The sequence below is a fragment of the Staurois parvus genome, unplaced genomic scaffold (assembly GCF_062004578.1).
Source record: "Staurois parvus isolate SC_StPar_1 unplaced genomic scaffold, SC_StPar_1.0 ptg000152l, whole genome shotgun sequence".
NCBI lineage: Eukaryota > Metazoa > Chordata > Amphibia > Anura > Ranidae > Staurois > Staurois parvus.
This window is the reverse complement of record NW_028317948.1, coordinates 1,156,762-1,177,382: the sequence shown is the minus strand read 5'-3', so window position 1 is coordinate 1,177,382 and position 20,621 is coordinate 1,156,762. Positions and strand designations below refer to the sequence as shown.

General features: G+C 41.6%; 1 pseudogene; it reads left to right on the top strand.

Moving 5' to 3' along the window:
* The first annotated feature begins 419 nt into the window (after nt 1–419).
* LOC149463767 (uncharacterized) overlaps nt 420–20,621 on the top strand; it is a 40,290-nt pseudogene continuing 20,088 nt past the window's right edge.

The window sequence follows — 20,621 nt, the reverse complement described above, 5'->3', positions numbered from 1 at the left end:
TCCCTGCTGGCCCGGGCCCCATACAGGAGGAATGGTGGTACCCCCTTATCCACAGTCCTGCATACAGTATATTCTGTTTAAAAGCAATACAGTCATATTACTGTGAAAAATCAAATATATAACCAAAAAAATATATAGTGAAAACAGTGCAAGACAGTACAAAACGTGAATGTGACCTCCACCTTCCCCTGTGGATACACTCTTACCTTGATGGATGGACCTTTAAAAGGTCTTATAACAACATTTTTCATTTTAAGCTTGGAATGATTATTAGAAGATGACTGATGGTTATTAGCAAACATCACAGATTTATGGATCCTCTCTCAGAAGATAAACAAAAAAACAAAACAAAGAGAAACCACAATGCTGTCTGTTAAATGAAACCAATTTATTTAGGAATAAAAGCAGATAAGTATAACATGTTTGTTATTTTGAAAAAAAAGCCTTTAATATCACTTGAAGTTGTGGGGAAATATCTGAATGAGAAGATATCAGGTCTCAAGTAAAATGCCATCACAACTGGGGACGCAGTGATTGAGGACACTAAATTGTATGACACTTTAACATGGGAAAATGAGAAATTTCAGTTAAGATACAAGTTATAGAGAAAGAGCTGGTGAAATGGAACATGATGCTAACATTGCTTGTGACAAATTGGCAGAAAAAATCAAATCACACAAATCCAAATACAAATCCAAAACACTTCTAAAGTTAAGTTGGATGCCAAAGAAAATAAGAAGATATATTCCCCGGATGAGTTAAATACAATTCACAGCATGCCAGCAGCTTTTACCACTACAACAACAACTGTATTGAACACTGATAATTCAAGAAAGGTTCAATTGGTCACACAACAATTAAAGCCACATGAAATGGAAGCTATTGCAAGAGAGATAGGACAGGTACCTTGGTATGACATAAATAGGATTAGGAAACTTTATTTTTCTTTTAATTATTTATTTAACCACTTGCCCTTCAGGAGATTTACCCCCCCCCCCTTTCCTGACCAAGCCATTTTTTGCTATTTGGCACTGCACTATATCAAATGGTAATTGCACAGTCATGCAATGCTATACCCAAATGAAATTTATGTCCTTTTTTCACACAAACAGAGCTTTTTATTGTTGGTATTTGATCACCCTGGGTTTTTTATTTTTTGTGATATAAAGGATTATAAAGATTTTGAAAAAAAAAATTCTACTTTCAGATATAAAAATATGCAATATACTCAAAGTTAGTAATAAATTTAGACCAAAATGTATTCTGCTACATGTCTTTGGTAGAAAAAAAAATCCCAATAGCTGTACATTAATCGATTTGTGTGAAAGTTATAGTATCTACAAACTATGGTATATACATTGGAATTTACGCAGCTTTTACTTTCTGACTGCCTATCACATTTCTTGAGGTGCTAAAATGCCAGAACAGTACAAAAAAAACCCCAAATGACCCCTTTTTGAAAAGTAGACAACCCAAACTATTTTGCAGAGAGGCATGTTGATTCCATGAAACATTTGATTTTTTTGCCACAAATGTTTTACACAAAGTTGTCATTTAAATTATATATTGCTCATGTATGCCATCGCCATATGTGGAATAACACTCCAAAACACATTGTGCTACTTCTCCCGTGTATGGGGATACCACATGTGACAGACTTTTTGGAGCCTAATCCAATGACCACTTTCAGGCTTTCAACGAGTATATTTCCTCATATCACTTCCTCACTACCCATCACTCAAATGAGCCTTTTTTAGAAAGTAGACAACCCAAGGAATTTGAGAGGCATGGCGAATATTTTTCAGATATAATTTTTTTTCACAGGGTTTTGAAAAATAAAAAATACATATTTGTTTTCTTTCTTCATTTTCCAAAAACTTGTGGCAACAAATGGGATTTGCAAAATACTCACCATGCCCCTTAGCAACTACCTTGGAGCAGGCCCGGACTGGCCATAGGGCACACCGGGCATTTGCCTGGGGGACCTGGGCCACCGGGCTGTAGAAGAGCAGCCTGTTGATGTGCGGCTGCACAGCAGGAGGTAAGCGGTGACTGTGGCCTGGACAGAGCTAACACAGACCACGGCCACTGAACACCTCCTGCTGTGCGGCTATGCCTAAAACAGCGCTGACAAGAGGAGCAGCAGATATGTGTCAAGGTCCTACCTTTCTTCAGAGCTTGTGCATCTCCATGAGCTGGCCTCCATCTTGGTTTTCTGCAAAGCATGGTGGGAACCTTTATGCCTTCAGGCTTCTGCGGCTCCTCCTCAGAAGGGTGTGGTTGAGCACATTTAAACCTGCTGTCTGCAAGTGTGCTCTGCACTTGTGTCCTGTATGTTGCCCTGTTGCAAGCTCTTGTGTTGTTCCCATTGCTCTCCTGGTAACCGACTCGGCTTGGACAAGACTACTCTCTGCGTTAACCCTTTATCTGACCTCCCGTTGTTGAACCCGGCCCGTGACCTGAGTCTTCTTTGCCTACCGTCTAGTACTGTCTGCTCCATTGTTATTGACCCGGCTTGTCTGACTACTCTACTCGTGATCCCATCTAGCTCCCACCAGCTGTACGCCATTGGCGGCAGTCGTTATCGCAGCTGGGGTCACTCGGGGGCCGCGACCTGGTCTCAGGCTGCGTCAAGTCCATCCCCACCATCAGGGGCCCTGGTGAAGGGTAGCCTGGGGCTTAGACTCCGCGCCCTGAGGGACTCTGGTCTGTGGGTAGTGGCTGTCGTCAGTCGCAGCGTGACCGTACCATAGGCCTGCCTGCCCATTCCATCGTTCCTGCCCTGACAATATGGCTCCAGTGAAGAGCAGGAAGTGGCTGCCAAGGACACACAGACACCTCCTCGGCCAGCCGTAGCACACAGCTGTACTGAATGGACAGCGGTGGCTTCTCTCCTTCACTGGTGGGCACGCTGTGATTGGTCTGTAGTGGCGGTGGGTTGGGCTGTCTCTTTGCTGGATGGGTTGTCTCTTTGCTGGATGGGCTGTCTCTTTGCTGGATGGGCTATCTCTTTGCTGATTGAGCTGTCTCTTTGCTGAATTTGCTGTTTCTTTGCTGGATGGGCTGTCTAATTGCTGGTTGAGATGTCTCTTTGCTGGATGGGCTGTATCTTTGCTTGGTGGGCTGTCTCTTTGCTGGACGGGCTGTGTCTTTGCTGAATGCGCTGTCTCCTTGCTGGATGGGCTGTCTCTTTGCTGGATGGGCTGTGTCTTTGCTGGACAGGCTATTTCTTTGCTGTATGGGCTGTCTCCTTCCTGAATGGGCTGTCTCCTTGCTGGATCAATACAGTGCCCCTTTACAGTGCAGTCCCCTTTATATTACAGTGAGAAGGACAGACTCTGTGAATATTCTGTCACCAACTGCCCCCGCGAATGCCGTTGTACACCCCCCCCCTGGAAATTGGCTGTTCAGTCTTAAATTCTTAAATGCCCGGGCCTGCCTTGGTGTGTCTACTTTCCAAAAAGGGATCATTTGGGAAGGGGGGGGCATTTCAGGACAAACAATAGAAGCTTCTGGCACACATCACCCACTCTTCTAACCACTTGAAGAAAAATCTTTTTCTGACACTTTCAGGTTACATGAAAAAACATTTGTTTTGCTAGAAAATTATTTTGCACTCCTAGAATTTTTTTTTGAAGCAATGGCCCTAGAGAATAGAATGGTGGGTGTTGCAATTTTTTTATGTCACACAGTATTTGCACGGCGATTTTTAAAAAGCTAATTTTTTGGCAAAATAAACTTTTTTGAATCTTAACATTTTACTACTCGGGGGGCTGGGGTGATCAGGGATTTTGTAATTTTTTATACACTTTGCTTGGCCGGAGCAATACAGATTATTATGCAAAGCTTGCTTTGAACTGTCATGAATTAGTTAAGTTTATGAATAAGTTCAAAATAATAGTGATCTGTGAGCTGGTCACATGGTACATTGCGGGCAGGCGGCAAGCGGTTAAAGGCTTACATCCTGGTTAAACATTGACAAGATATGTCATGCCTGGTAATTAGCAAAGTTATACATAGTTAAAGTTAAAAAATAAACATAAAATTACATGTGTCACACAGGGGCGGACTGACCATTTGGAAACTCTGGCACCGCCCGAGGGCCCGGGGTCAGTAGGGGGCCCCATGAGATGCCCCTGGTACCTTTTTCATAGGCTTTTTTGAGTTTGGGCAAGGACACAGGGGCCCCATGATCCCCTATTGCCCGGAGGCCTCATGAGTTGTCAGTTCGCCCCTGGTGTCACACTTGAATACTAGAATTGTTAATTCTATATCTCTTAGAAAATATATTCGGTCAGTCTTCTGTATGAATCTGGTATTTACTTTAATAGATGTAAAAGGGAAAAAAGAAGAAGAAGAAAGGGAAGAAAAAGAAGGGTGAAAAAAGAGGGGAAGGCAATAAATATATGAAAAATGAAGTGGGGGCAAGGTGAGAGATGAAGGACCAAAGGGGGTGGCTGGGAGGGCACCTTTTTTGAAACACATTTGCGATTTGCAGAGAGCCAGAGATCCATACATCTTGAATACCAAGGACCTAGCTAGGACATTGGCAACCATTGTAGTCAATATTTTATGGGTAAGAATTTTTCCAAATAAGGGCCAGCTGCATAAAACTAAATATGTTTTGAGGGAATTGCTGAAGGCATTGTATGGTGTGACATCATATGTTTACTTGTCAGGGAAGATAAGACAAATGAAAAATGAATGCCTGTGTGAGCTTATAGATAAAATAGTAAATGTGATGTAGTATGAAATGACTGGAAATTCTGGCTTTGAACGTGATGGTTTGAGTCACAGAGCAATGTTACTAGAAGCCTTGGACAGTGATGTCAGCAAAGATATTTTATCTGTTACCCTGGACCATTGTGATCTGAATTACATTTTGTTAAGTGAAAATCATTTGTGGAGAAGAAAACACAAAGAGGACAGTTTTGCAGTTGATACATATTTTAAGATGAAGGTACCACAGAATACACAATATAGCAACTGTCATTCTCCCCAACAGCTTGGAGTTAATATAGTCACACAGTGCTCTGTGAATCAGAGTAGAGTTGAACATGTGAATTGGCAACATTCAAAAACCTGGACCCCCTTAAAAATTAGTGTGGTAAAATAAAGGAAGAAAATGTACAAATTCACAAAGTGGAAATTAAAGGGTGCCATAGATATAGAGATAGCAGACAGTGGAGGTTCTTCAGATCTCACTGAATTCATGTCACATTAACTGCTGTGTTTATATGCAAATTACATTTCTATGGCAGTGGGGTTAAATTAGCAAAGATCACTAAAAATGTGAATATTAGTTGGTTTGCTTTATCTTCAACCACAACATTTATGGACTTTGCTAATGAATTTTTGGAGAGCTTTTTAGGTCGTGTTGAAGATGTATGAATTTATAAATACTCTATTTTACAAGTGAATTACAAGAAGCATTAGGAGTTTGCACATTTTGCTGTACATTGTTTGCTAGCCGTGAAATTAACAGGAGGAATTGAATGCCTACACACTTAACCTTGAATAGATAGAGAAATGAGTAATTTATGCTGCCACAATTTACTGGATACCACTCGACAAAGAATATTAAGGACTTTCAGAATTATGAACACTCTTAATATTCGCCAAGCATTCAGGCATTGGCCTGTATGTTGTGAATTTTTTTTTCTTCTCTTTTTTTTCCTAATCTATATTTCCCTTAATAATTTATTCCATTATGTTCTGGTTACTATTCATTAATGTTGGTCATTTATTGTTTCTTAAGTTTAACCGCTTACACACCGCCCTATAGCAGAAATACTGCTACAGAGTGGCATGAGTGCATAAAATCACGCATATATACGTAATTTTGCCGTTACGGGTAGGGGACGTGTGCGAACCCTACCACACCACCATTTATGGCCTCGGCTGTCAATCACTGGGTCCCGGCCGGTGATTCCCCGCCAGCACCCAGCGATCTCCGAGGATTTCTGATGGGGGAAAGATCTGTATATAAACAATACAGATCTCTCCCCTGTCAGCTCCTGCACACTGCTTTGTATGGCTCAGCATAGCAGAGCCATACAAAGCAGTGTGCTTGCAGTGAAGCATACAGACAGCCAATATAGTAAAACAGCACACAATTAACCCTTTGATTGCCCCAGATGTTAACCCCTTCCTGCCCAGTGCCATTAGTACATTGTCAGTGCTTTTTATTAGCACTGATCACTGTATTGGTGTCACTGGGGATGTCAGTACCCCCAAGTCATTTCCCCCAGTGTCAGAATGGCCACCGCAGTACTGCTATAAGTCGCTGATCGCCGCCATTACTAGTAATAAAAAAATAATAATTGCAGTATATGTACCACCATTTGTAAACGCTATAACTTCCACGTAAACCAATTAATTTACACATATTGGGATTTTTTTTAGCAAAGACATGTCGCAGAATACATTTTGGCCAAAATTTATGACAAAATTTGATATTTTAAATTTTTTACTGGACATGTTTAATAGCAAAACGTCAAAAATATAGTTTTTTTTTCTAAAAATTGTCAGTCTTTTTTTATAGCGCAAAAAATAAAAAACACACAGGTGATCAAATACCAATGAAAGAAAGCTCTATTCTTGGGGAAAAAAGGATATAAATTTCATTTGGGTGCAGCGTTGCATGACCGCGCAATTGTCAGGTAAAATAACACAGAGTCTTATTGCAAAAAGGGCCTGGTCAGGAAGAGGGGTAAATCCTCTGGAGGGCAAGTGGTTAAAACCAGAGAGAAGTGTTTACACCTAACAGTCATCATCTTAATACCGATATATATGTGAAATATATATGCTCCACCGTGGCTACCTAATTCATTAAACAGCATAATTCAGAAGGTATCTGTGTATTTACATAGATGCTGAGACTGGGTAGGTTAGGAAACAATATTGTGGAAGGTTATCACCAAAATTTTAGGAATGGTGAGTGAAATGTATCACCCTAGTTGTATTTTGTATTTTGTTGAATCAGTTGTTTATAATACGAGGAAGACTATGACATACAAATGAGAATTTTCTACCTTCATGACTTAAAGTGATACTAAACGCACACTGTTAATTCACATTATCCCTTTTCTTTATGTATGTGGATGATGGCACTGTAATTATTTTAATGAAAAAAAAAATCTAAGTACCTTTTCCCTAATCGATATACAGCTGCCACATGACCCAGATCGTTCCCAGCCTGTCTGTAGGGAACATAAGCAGGAGGAGCCTCTAGTCCTCTGCTGCTGGTCACATGTTCAATAAAAAAAAAAACAACCTTTGGGATACAGACAAGGCCGTGGGGCCCCAAGGGTAATTCAGATGTGGGCAGGGAGAGTGCTCAGCATGGCAGCAGGGCAATTACTGGAACCGATCCGCTGTATGGCTCTCTCTGCAGCAACAGAAAGCTAGCTTCTTCTCCTCTCCCTCCTGCCAGCTTTTAGCTCCACACTGAAAGTTTTTTACCTTCATGCATACAATGCATGAAGGTAAAAAAACTTTTTTTTTGCCTTTAGAATCACTGTAATTCATAGTTCCTTATTGGCATCCTAATGTCTGCTGAAGTTGATATTTCTGCAATAATTAATATCAATGATTTATGAACTTTCCATTTAACTTCTGACTCCAACATAATTCCATAGAAACACCTTAATGAGAATTTACTAGTCATTTTTTCATCTACGGAAAGTTTTTTTAGGATTTAATAATGGACCAAGTTTTTCTTATGTTTTTTTTATGTAACCTCAAATCTGCTTTTAAGAAAAAACAAATGTCATCTTTATTTCATGAAGGGATCAGCTTTCCATTATTTTCCTCAAAAGATTCAATCTTTGGGAAGCCCCTTCTAATCTTGGTATACCCTCTAAATCTAACTTGGCTCAAACCTGGGATCCACAACAGGGGCAGACTGACAACTCATGGGGCCCCCGGGCAATAGGGGATCATGGGGCCTCTGTGTCCTTGCCCAAACTCAAAAAAGCCTATGAAAAAGGTACCAGGGGCATCTCATGGGGCCCCCTACTGACCCCGGGCCCTCGGGCAGTGTCCGAGTTTCCAAATGGTCAGTCTGCCCCTGATCCCCAATCAAAGGGATATAATCAGGTTGTTTAAAATGATAATTTAATCTTCTTTCAAAATATTCCAAGCCTTCAATGTATTTCCAAAATAAAAACATTTTTGTATTTCCTATTCTGCAGCATCCAGTAGAATAAGAAATGCCAGGACCTCTGTAAGTTGCTTCTCTGACTCCACTTCTGAAAAATAATGATTACCTAGTAGCCAAGCAAATGGAAATTTAATTAATGATGCAATATTATACTGCCAAATAGTAATTTAATGTCTGGCTTAGCTACTTATACAATTTTTAAAATGTATTCTAGCTCTTTTCTCTGTCCAAATAATTCAATAGATTCTTTTCTCTAGTTTCCTAATGTCCTGCTTTGACAATAAGAGGAGTAAGGATTGAATTAAATATGAAGCAAATTTCCTGATAAATCAGCCAAAATTCAGGCTTAAAAATCAAAGGAGCAGAAGGGTAGAAATCCAATGACTGCAGCCAATTAGTTCAGGTGTCGGCTGGCAGAATAAAATGGCTGGCAGTGGGGATTTGTCCATCCATGCTCTTAGCGTGAATGAGGGACATGACAGATTTCTCTTGTTCAGCCCACTGGACTGAACAAAAGGAACTAAGAGTGTATGGCCAGCCCTAAGAAGTTGTCACCAGATCAAATGTCTTCACTGGAAGATTGTGTCACAAGGAAAAACAAATAGGGACTCAGACAACTCCCAGGAGAAGGAAATGCATACATATCACTTGATCCCATTCAAATCTGTTCCTTAGTTTCTAAGCAGTGTGATCATTCAGGTCAACTGCCCCCTCCGCCCCTCTTGACCATCTGATCAGTGAATCCAGCTGTATTATACACTGCACAGGTCAAGGTACTGCTGATTGTTAAAGCATTTCTAAAGGCATAAGGTTTTTTACTTTACAATCTCTGCATTAATGGAAAAACCTTCTAGTATTAGCTCCACCCAGCCTCCCCCCCCATATACTTACCTGGCTTCACTTTTGATCCAGTGCTGTGCCTGAAAGCATAATTGTTGCTCTCTCTCCTTCTCTTCTCACAGGCACAGGCTCCTGCTGCTGTCAATCCAAATCCTGTGAGGAGGGAGTTGGGGCCGGGCTGGGCCGAGCTGAGCCTCATTGTGTGTCTATGGACACATATAGCCCAGCTCTGGAGCAAACCAGCACATCTGCCATCATAGTAAGCAGCTTGTAATGTGGGCAGACATAGAAGAGGAGGAGCCAAGAGTGTCCAAAAAGAGAAGATTCAGGGGCCACTCTATGCAACCAAGTTGAACAGAGCAAGTAAGTATAGCATAATTATTATTTTATTAAAAAAAAGCTGGGCCTTTACAATCACTGTAATTTACAAATGTGAAAGCTCAGATAGCACTGTGTGGTATATGTATAAAAGCAGCTTTGATAGACACACAGAGACACATAGAGCCACAGATACTCTGTCACTATTATGAATCAACAATCAGCACTTTTTGTCCATTTATAATAGTAAAAGATCACTCAGAGCCGCAGCTCTGTGTATTGTATCTGCAGCTTCTTTTATTTCCTACAAGGCACAGGCAGATACTTTACACAGAGCCAAAACTCTGAGTGTTCTTTTACTATTATGAATAAACAAGCAGTACTGATTTTTCATTCATAATAGTGGCAGATCACTCGAGTTATGAGAGGGGGTTCTGCTCTGTGTTGGCTGTACCTCCCCCCACAGGAATGCCCAAAATTTAGACTTCAAAAAGGGGTGGAGCTACAACTAGCCCTAGATTGTAAGCTCTAAGGAGCAGGGCCCTCAGACCCCTCGTGTATTGCATTGTATTGTTACTGTACCATCTCATGTACTGTCTCCCATTATAATGTACAGCTCTGAGCAAACTTTTAGTGCTATATAAATACTGTATAATAAAAATAATATTAAAGGGGCATTGTAGGGACAACGGGCCAACAAATCAGAATGGAATGCACTTGGTCCCCTGGGGAGTTAAAAACATTTTTAAAAATGTAACAATAGTCCTTTTTTAGGATTAAGGTTTAGATGTTGGTGGGCAGTGGTCTGTAGGGACTTGTTATTGTGCCCAAGGATGCCATTAGCAGGAGGACACATGAACCTAAAAGTGGAATTCACAGATTCCACAGATCGTACAAATGCCTCATGATCTAATAGGGGAGAGAGGCAAGTAAAGGTGAAAGGAAGCACATGTCATCCATGCCATTTATATATGAATTATGAGCACCTCTTTCAGTGCCGCACAGCAGAGCACTACATGGTCTCTGTAGATAATACATACACAGTGTAAATATTTAAAGCATAACAAATAGTTTTCTAAAGAAAAATAAAATCCTCTTTAGGTCAACTATATACATTATAGATGTTAGCAAGCATTGTGCACATTCATCCATTTTTATTTTTTGAGGAAATAGGTTTTTGTTTCGCAATGCCCTTTCTCAAACAGTTAATTTGTGCTGCCTCCTCCAACCCTATTCGAGTGTCTAACCTTAAACTGACCATTCGCTGTTGGAATTTCAGCCAGTTCCTGATGAAATCAGTTAGTGGGTTGCGCTGTCAGCCCCTTCCTGCCCAACATCTTTTGACAATTGAAAATTGTCAGCTGAACAGCGGCTGCATCCAACAGCTATACAGCTGCTTTTCAGTTATCCTGACAGTCGAGGCCATCTGACAGTGGTGCCACCTTTCAGAATACAGTTGGAGAATTGTCCACCTGCGCTGTTAGTGTGGATGGAGGAATCTTAAAAAAAATCTAACAGTGTATGGCCAGCTTTAGAGATATTATCAGGTGTCAGATACCACACATGGTACATTAAGACTGGGAGAGGAGAGATCTTTATAACCATTGTCAATACTCATAGAAGAAACTATTTGAAAAGTAGGGCAAACAGTAACCCTACTTTGGTAGCAGTTTCCAGGTATAAAGATGTATCACCCTCCTAGATAGTCTGCTAGGATAATAGGTACATTTAGTTCTTTTTGGCTCCCCTGTAATCTTGGAGCAACTTTTGATTTCTGTTGGGTGTTCTGTATCTCACAGGTTGCAGGTTCAACTATTTACTCCTACTTTTTAGAGGCTTCTAAAACACAAGGGTTTGGAGAGTCAAATGGGCAGCTTGTATATTTATTGTGCTTCAGCCAATCCCTGGGAAGGTGTGCACAGCAGGTGACTGGGGAGAACATAAATAGTTTAGGGTCTGAAGCAGCTAGGTTCTTGTCCTGCTGGAGGAGGTCCACAGCCCCAGGGGCTGCTTCCCCTTTGAGGCTGTTCTGCTATAGTTTGCTGACGTTCATCGAGGTCCCAGTTATAGCAGAGGATCTGGTCTGGGGATCTCACTGAAGAGGGCCTGATTTACTGTTAATGTTAGAAGAACAATTTAGTGTTAGCTTGCTATCGTATATATGCACTAAATAGAAATAGCAGCACAGGAGATTTTGCACAATTACATGTAATCCCATTTGTTCTCCAGGTCAGTATATCTATTTTTGGCTAAAATATTAAGGTTGTGGGTCTTAGTTTTAACAATTGAGGTGGTACTTGGACACTGACAAGTTGTAATGATTGTACTGAATAAAGTTCAGTGCGGAAAAACACTTCAAGAACACACTATCAATTACTGTTGAAAAAATGATTTATCACGCATATAGTTTTAAATCACCCTGTGAAGTAATGAGAGACAAAAATGATCAGTTTTAGATAATCCAGTGACTTAGAACTCCAAATGTTATGATCATTAATTTTGATGTTGCAGCATTGTACTTGTAATGCTAATTTAAAAGAAAAAGAATAATAGTGTTATTGCTAATTAATGCTGTTTTCAGAGGGACAAAACTTTGACATTTAATTTATTCTGCTTCTTTTGTCAAATGCGTTAGCATCTGTTTTATAGTAATGTGTACCTATATCAAATTTCCTATGAATGATCACAGGTGTACAATAGCTCACCTAGAGACAATTAGTGCATTATCTGATACCACAGAATGAACTTTCCATACCACAGAAAGTGTTTAAACTTCATTAAGACTTAATTAGTACATTCTGGTAAGAAATGCTTAACCACTTCATGCATGGACACTTTCACCCCCTTCTTGTCCAGGCCAATATTCAATTTTCAGTGCTATCACATTTTGAATGACAATTGCGCGATCATGCAACACTGTACTCATATGAATCTTTTAGCATTTTTTTGAGACAGATGTCGGATGGACCGAAAAAATATATCCTAGAGGCGTTCTATTGGATTTTGGTCAGGCGAGTGTGGGGGCCATTCAATGGTATCAATTTCTTCATCCTCCAGGAACTGCCTGCATACCCTCGCCACATGAGGCCTGGCATTGTCGTGCACCAGGAGGAACCCACTACCCACTACACCAGCGTAGGGTCTGAGAATGGGTCTAAGGATTTCCTCCCGATACCTAATGGCAGTCAGAGTGCCATTGTCTAACCTGTAGAGGTCTGTGCGTCCCTCCATGGATATGCCTCCCTCCCTCACTGACCCACCACCAAAACGGTCATGCTGAACAATGTTACAGGCAGCAAAACATTCTCCATGGCTTCTCCAGAGCCTTTCACGTCTGTCACATGTGTTCAGGGTGAACCTGCTCTCACCTGTGAAAAGCACAGGGTGACACTGGTGGACCTGTCAATTCTGGTGTTCAATGGCAAATGCCAATCGAACTCTATGGTGCCGGGTAGTGAGCACAGGGCCCACTAAAGGACACCGGGCCCTCAGGTCACCCTCATGAGGTGTGTTTCTGATTGTTTGATCAGAGACATTCACACAAGTGGCCTGCTGGAGGTCATTTTGTAGGGCTCTGGTAGTGTTCATCCTGTTCCTCCTTGCACAAAGGAGCAGATGCCTGTCCTGCTGATGGTTTAAGGACCTTCTATGGCCCTGTCCAGCTCTCCTAGAGTAACTGCCTGTCTTCTGGAATCTCCTCTATTTTCCAGAGTCTGTGCTGGGAGACACAGTAAACCTTCCAGCAATGGCATGTGTTGATGTGCCATCCAGGCAGATTTGGACTGCCTGTGCAACCTCTGTAGGGTCCAGGTATCACCTCATGGTACTAGCAGTGATACTGAACCTAGCCAAATGCAAAACTTGTGAAAAACAGAAAAGATAAGTAGGGAAAAAAATGTCAGTGGCCTCCACTTGTTTAACCATCTTGGTTTTACTCCCAACCGTTTTGGGAGTCATCTCATTGTTGCCCATCTAGTGCACCTGTTGTTAATTTCATTAACACCAAAGCAGCTCAAACTGATTAACAACCCCCTCTGCTACTTAACTGACCATATCAATATCCCAGGAGTTTAATTGACTTAATGCTATGCGATTAAAAAGTGTTCCTTTAATTATTTTGAGCAGTGTAGTTTAGGAGTGAGCAAAGTCCTTTTTTGTAGTAGTAGTAACAGGGCTGAGCTGTTCAAGTACAAGCCAGTTACGACAGACTGCAATAGCCCAAAGGTAACGTAACTGGGCAAAGTCCCCATTACAGTAGCAACAAGGTCTTTAGAACACTAGCCAGTGTTCCCTTTCCCTTTTAGACCCATGCTGACTATCAAGCACCAGAGCGGTAGCAAGCACACAGAGTCCCCAAGATCTCTCAGAGTCTGTACTCACAAGTCCAAGGACAGAATGGTTGCCTCCTTCCAATCTTCCAAGCAACTCTCTCCAGTGATACCAGACAGATCTTTGGCAGACAGCTCCCCTCAGTCAGCTTACTGAAGAACCAGGGTTACCAGAATTGGCAGGTCCGCCACTGGCACCCTGTGCTTTTCACAGATGAGAGCAGGTTCACACTGAACACATATGACAGACGTGAAAGAGTCGTGGAGAACGTTTTGCTGCTTGTAACATTGTTCAGCATGAACGTTTTGGTGGTGGGTCAGTGATGATCTGGGAGGCATATCCATGAAGGGACGCACAGACCTTCAAAAGGCTAGACAATGGCACCCTAACTGCCATTAGGTATCGGTATAAAATTCTTGGACCCATTGTCAGACCCTACGCTGGTGCAGTGAGTCCTGGGTTCCTCCTGGTGCCCGACAATGTCCGGCCTCATGTGGCAAGAGTATGCAGTCAATTCCTGGAGGATGAAGAAATTGATAACATTGAATGGCCCCCATTCTCGCCTGATCTAAATCCAATAGAACACCTCTGGGATATCATGTTTTGGTCCATCCGATGCCTCCAGGTTGCACCTCAGACTGTCCAGGAGCTCAATGATGCCCTGGTCCAGATCTGGGAGGAAATACCCCAGGACACCATCTGTTGTCTCATTAGGAGCATGCTCCAATGTTGTCAGGCATGCATACAAGCATGTGGGGGGGGCGTACAAACTACTGAGTACCATTTTGAGTTGCTGCAATGAAATATCAGCAAAATGGACTAGCCTGCTGCATAATTTTTCTCACTTTGATTTTTAGGGTGTCTTTGAATTCAGTCCTCTGTAGGTTAATAATTTTCATTTCCATCAAATGATGGGGCATCCTTACGTTCTTAACACATTACCCAGTCCATGTCAGTGTAGATATCCAGCATGATATTTTCCACATTGAAATGTGAATAGTTCTGATTTTAGAGTAAAACCCCAAAAACAAAACATCCCCTAGACTGGTCATTGAAGACAACAAGCCAAAGAGTGTATGAGTTAGACATGTGCATTTTGTTTCGTTCTGAATCGAAATTTGGACTAATTTGGACTAATTTTTGTATTGCAGCCTATCAGTGTACCTGTCAGTACAGCCCATCAGTGTACCTGTCAGTACTTTGTGAATGGCCCTGTAGTCTTCTGGGACCTGTCACGTGTCCCAGAAGGCTATGGGGAGGGAGGGGGAAGGACAATTCCGCAGAAGTGGGAGCTGGTACCTGTCAAATTTGGGTACCCGCTCCCCCCCTCTGCTCCCCAAAGTTCCACAGTCTCCGGTCATCTCCTGTACTATGTCCGCAGTCTCTGATCATCTCCTGTACTATGTCCGCAGTCTCTGGTCATCTCCTGTACTATGTCTGCAGTCCATTGTTTCAGAATATTTTTTTCATGTTTTCCTCCTCTAAAACCTAGGTGCGTCTTATGTAGCAAAAAATACGGTACTTATTTGCAAAATGTTATAATAGAAACTAAGAAACAAATCACCCTTTTTTCAAAATGTTCGGTGTTTTTTTTGCTTGTATCTCAAAAAATACAAAACCCAGTAGCTATTAAATAACACCAAAAGAAAGCTCTATTTGTGTGAAAAAATGATAAAAAATTTGTTTGGATACAGTGTAGCACGACTGAGTAGTTGTCATTCAAAGTGTGAGTGCACAGAAAGCAGAAACTTTGCCTGGGCAGGAAGAGGGTAAAAGTGCCCTGTATTGAAGTGGTTAAAGTGGTTGTAAAGGCTCTTCTGTGTGCAGCAGTGCCCCCAGCTCCCCTTAATACTCATCTAAGCCCCCTCTCAATCCAGCGATGTGCACTGGAGTCTTGGCAATCCCAGAACTCCCTCTCTTCATTAGCTGAGACAACAGCACGAGCCATTGGCTCCCGCTGCTGGCAATCACAGCTAGTGAGCCAATGAGAAGAGAGAAGGGGCAGGCCAAGCCTCGGCTTTATGTGTGAATGGACACATGGAGCAGCGAGTGCCCCCATAGCAAGCTGTTTGCTGTGGGGGCACCCGACAGGAGGGTGGGGCCAGGAGCGCCAATGCGGGAACTGAGAAGAGGAGGATCCGGACTGTTCTGTGCAAAACCACTGTAGAGAGCAGGTAAGTATGATGTAATTGTTATTTAAGAAAAAAAAAATTAAGCCTTTAACCACTTGATGACCAGGCTGTAGACAAATGATGGCTACAGCGCGGTCGTCTAGTTCTGGGAGGACGTCCTCCAGAACCACGCCTCAGGCTCACAGCATGAGAAAAGAGAAGAGCCAGTAATTGGAAAATGCATTTAAAAACTAGAGGCAGTCCAGTGCGGCCTTCAGCCCCAACAGTATCCATCAGTGCAGTCTCAACAGTGTCCATCAGTGCTGCCAGTCAATGTTCATTAGTGCTGCTAATATGCATCAGTGCTGTCAGTGTCCATCAGTGCCACCAGTCAGTGATCGTCAGTGTTACTTGTCAGTGCCCATCAGTGCCACCTATTGGTGCCTATACGTGCCACCTATCAGTGCCCATTAGTGTTGCATATCAGTGCAGCCTCATCAGTGCCTTCTCGTTGCCTGATGGGCACTATCAGTGCCCATCAGTGCTGCCTATCAGTGCTGCCTCTTCAGCACCCATCAGTGCAGCCTATCAGTGCCCATCAGTGCAGCCTCATCAGCACACATCAGTGAAGGAGAAAAATTACCTGTTTGCAAAATTTTATAACAGAATCTAAGAAAAATTGTTTTTTTTTTAAATATTTGGTCTTTTTTTTGTTTGTTTAGCAAAAAAAATAAAAAACTTACTGGTGATTTATATGTCACAAAAAATGATACAAGTTTCATATGTGTACAGTATTGTATGACCGGGCAATAGTCTTTCAAAGTCTGACAGCACTGAAAGCTGAAAATTGGCCTGGGCAGGAAGGGGGTGAAAGTGCCCAGTAGGCAAGTGGTTAATATCACTTTAATGAGTGTTAGAGTACCTGTTATCCTGCATAGTCAGGAGTTTACAGTTACAGTTGTGCTCAAAAGTGTGCATACCCTGGCAGAAATCGTGAAATTTTGGCACTTATATTCAAAATATAAATATGCCAAAAAAATGTCTTTGATTTAAGGATATGGATTATATAAAGCTATTTATTATCATAATTGTTTGGCTCCTTTTTAAATCGTAATCACAGAAATCACCCAAATGCCCCTGATCAAAAGTTTACATACCCTGGAATGGTTGGTACAGACGCACAAGGTGACACACACAGGCTAAAATGGCAATTAAAGGTCTCTGAGGATGAATCTCACCCTACCTGAATTTTTTCCTATTCTGGACCCTTCCATTTGGGCAGCTAGGGGGATTCAATATTTGGCCCATATCTGTGAGAGTGGCATACTACGGACGTTTGATAATCTTAAGAGTAAGTTTCCACTACCCAACTCCTACTTCTTACATTCCCTCCAGCAAAGCCATGCTTATGCTGCTCAGTTCGAACCACTCTATTGACTTTTCGCCATTTTGACATGGAATCTCTTCTCAGGGATGTTTCCCTGGTGAAACCCCTGCCGAATATATACAAGGCCCTCCAGCCTATGGTACATTATGGTTTAGATGATTTAAGGTAATTTTGGGTAGAAGAGCTGCCAGTGCTGGGCGACAAGGATTGGGAGGAGGTTTGGCAGTATCCTTTCACTTAGTTGGTTTCCTCCCGTGACCGACTGATTCAGTTCAAGAGTCTTCATAAGTTCCACTATACACCTCATAGACTCCACAAAATCTATCCAGATTGTCCGCCTTCTTGTTGGCACTGCAATATGAACTCGGCCTGATACCTACTGTACATATGATATGGTCATGTACCTACCTGCAGATATCTTGGACAGGAGTCCTCCAGTTTATTACCTGATTGACCACTATGTCTATACCTCAACAGGCAGACATTTGCATATTAGGGCTGGTCGAGGCCCTGGCCCCCACAAGAAAGGTCCATACACTATTAGAGTTGCTCCTGTTCTATGCCAGGAAATCCATTGTACTGAAGTGGAGAGCACCATCTGCTCCTATCTTAAACAATTAGAAGCTTCTTGTCAGCTCGGCTATTCCGTATAAGAATAGGGGGTGCCCCCATAAGTTCAACAAGGTTTGGGATATATGGCTAGAATCCAAAGCTACTACTGTGAGCCAAGGTGACTTCTCAGACCCTCTACCCTAATCAAACTATGTGACGGAGTCTGACATGGGGTACAGCCTTCTAGGCCTATTTGTCCCTATGAAATTTAACTTAGGCTATTCCAATATTTTGCGGTATTTGTTGTTTCGGGGGTAGAGGGGGATCCACAGTTCCAAGGTCATTTTTTTTCTGTCATGGTGTTTATGCTATACTGCAGAGCACTTACAGCTGTTTCTTGAGTAGCAAGTATAGGTTTTTTGTGTTTGCTTGTTATGTTCTGTTCTGTTTTGACTGTAATTTTATTTCCTTTTTGTTTTTTGTATTTACCTGTGTTGGGGAATGCCCAGAGGCTCTGTTTTGTATTGTTTTACACAACTAAAAACCAATAAATAGAAATTTAAAGAAAACAAAAAGTTGCTGAACAGGCTAGATAGTGAGCCATGGGGAGCAGAAAAGAACTGTCCAATGCCCTGTGTAACAAGGTAATGGAACTATATAAGGATGGAAAAGAACATAAATAGATGTCCAAAGCCTTACCTATGCCAGTCAGTACTGTTCAATAACTTATTAAGAAGTGGAAAATTTGGGGATCTCTTGATACCAAGCCAAGGTCAAGTAAACCAAAAAGGATTGCAACCACAACTGCCAGAAGAATTGTTTGGGATACAAAGAAAAAAATCACAGGTAACCTCAGGAGAGATATAGGCTGCTCTGGAAAAAGACAATGTGGTTGTTTCAAGGAGCACAATGTTACTTGAACAAAAATTAGCTGCATGGTCAAGTTGCCAGAAAGAAGCTTTTACTGCACCAATACCACAAAAAAGCCCAATAAAATGAGGCAAGGTGTTGTCGGACATATTGTAACCATGGCTCAATATCTAGCCTGCTCAGTTCATCCACGTCACAGCTAACACAATCATTGACTATTTATACACAGACACTAATTGCAGTTTAAAATGCCACAGATGTGGGAAATTAACACTTAATTGCCATTTTATTTGTGTCTATATCAAGGCCAAACATTCCAAGATATGTAATCTTTTGATCAGGGCCGTTTGGGTGATTTCTGTTATCATTATGATTTAAAAAGGAGCCTAACAACTATGTGATAATAAATTTGGTATGATCAGTCATATTTTCAATGTCAAAGCCAAAATTTCACGGTTTCTGCCAGGGTATGCAAACTTCTGAACACAACTGTATCTTGCAGTTATCGCATTATAGCCTAGGCCCTAGCCTCCTCATCATAAGTGACTCTAGGTGACTTAGCTATTATTCTATTGATACCAAGTTCACCGTCTCCTTATGTTGCTCATTTCCAGTGAGTAAAGCTACAGTTTATGCTGACCTTACCAGAATCTAAAGCAGCACTCCTACCACATTGTTTTGATATCTGAAACTGTATATGTCAAAAAGTGTTCTGCACTGTAATCTTCTGTCATTTCTGATAATTCTCTCATTTCTGATAATTCTTATTATATTTTGTCATTATACTCCAAAGTCTTGAGTCTTATTTAAGGGTGACCCTGAGACACTAGCCAAAAGTTATCAGTCTGTGTCTATTGATGTGTAAATTTGAGGTGTCAGAGGTCTTAGCAGAGGTCAATGTAAGAATAGAGAATCCAGTACAACTAGTGGCTCCTGCAGGGGTATAGCTATATTTGCAGAAAAACATAGGAACTGGGGTGCAGAAAATGGCAGTTCTGGACCAATAAGTCAAAATTTTAAATATTTGGCTGTAGCTGGAGGCAGTTTGTTTCGTGCAAGGTTGGAGAGTGGCACAAAATTGAGTGTCTGTAGGCAACAGTGAAGCATGGTGGGGCTGCATTTCTGCAAATGGAGTTGGAGATTTTGTCAGGATCAATGGTGCCCTCAATGCTGAGAAATACAGGCAGATACCTATTTATCATGCCATACTATCAGGGAGGCTTTTGATTCTCCTTAAATTTATTCTAGACAATGACCCAAAACATACAGCCAATGTCATTAAGAACTATCTTCAGTGTAAAGAAGAACAAGGAGTGCTGGAAGTGATGGTTTGGCCCCCACAGGTAAAAGATGGTTCAGACCAGCATAGTGTGTCTCGACATTTCCTCGTTTCTCATGACCAATTGTCTCAAGGCTTGAAAGTATGGGTCATCGAGTCCATCGAGTTCTGCACACAGCTGAGCGTTTTAAACTCCTTTGTGTGAGAGAAACCTACTGGATATTATTATTATTATACAGTATTTATAAAGCGCCAATGGTTCGCTCAGCGCTGTACATTACAAAGGGGCACAGAACATGTGCAAGAACAATACCAATACAATGCAAGACATGAGGGGATCGAGGGCCCTGCTCTTTCGAGTTTACAATCTAGGACATACAGTACATCCTAGAAACAATAGCCCCTGAGGGCTTAAATGAAGAACTTGAAATCAGTACCATTATATGACTTGTTAATACCCACCTTTTACTCATATAATCAGGTACATTCCATTTGATTTCAATATGTATTTTCCAACATATGTTTCCTTCGTGCATACCACATAGTGCACATATACACAGGGATGTGACTTTATCCTATATAGCTTTTAGGCATCAGAAGTGTGTATTAATTATATTTTTTTGGAATCAGATTCTCATAATTTTTTATATATACTATATGCAGGGCCAACACTACCGCTAGGTGAACTAGGCAGCTGCCTAGGGCGAACTGCCACCTAGGGCGCAGCCACGGCCACTGGTATGCCACTCCCCCTAACTGCTGCCACTCCCT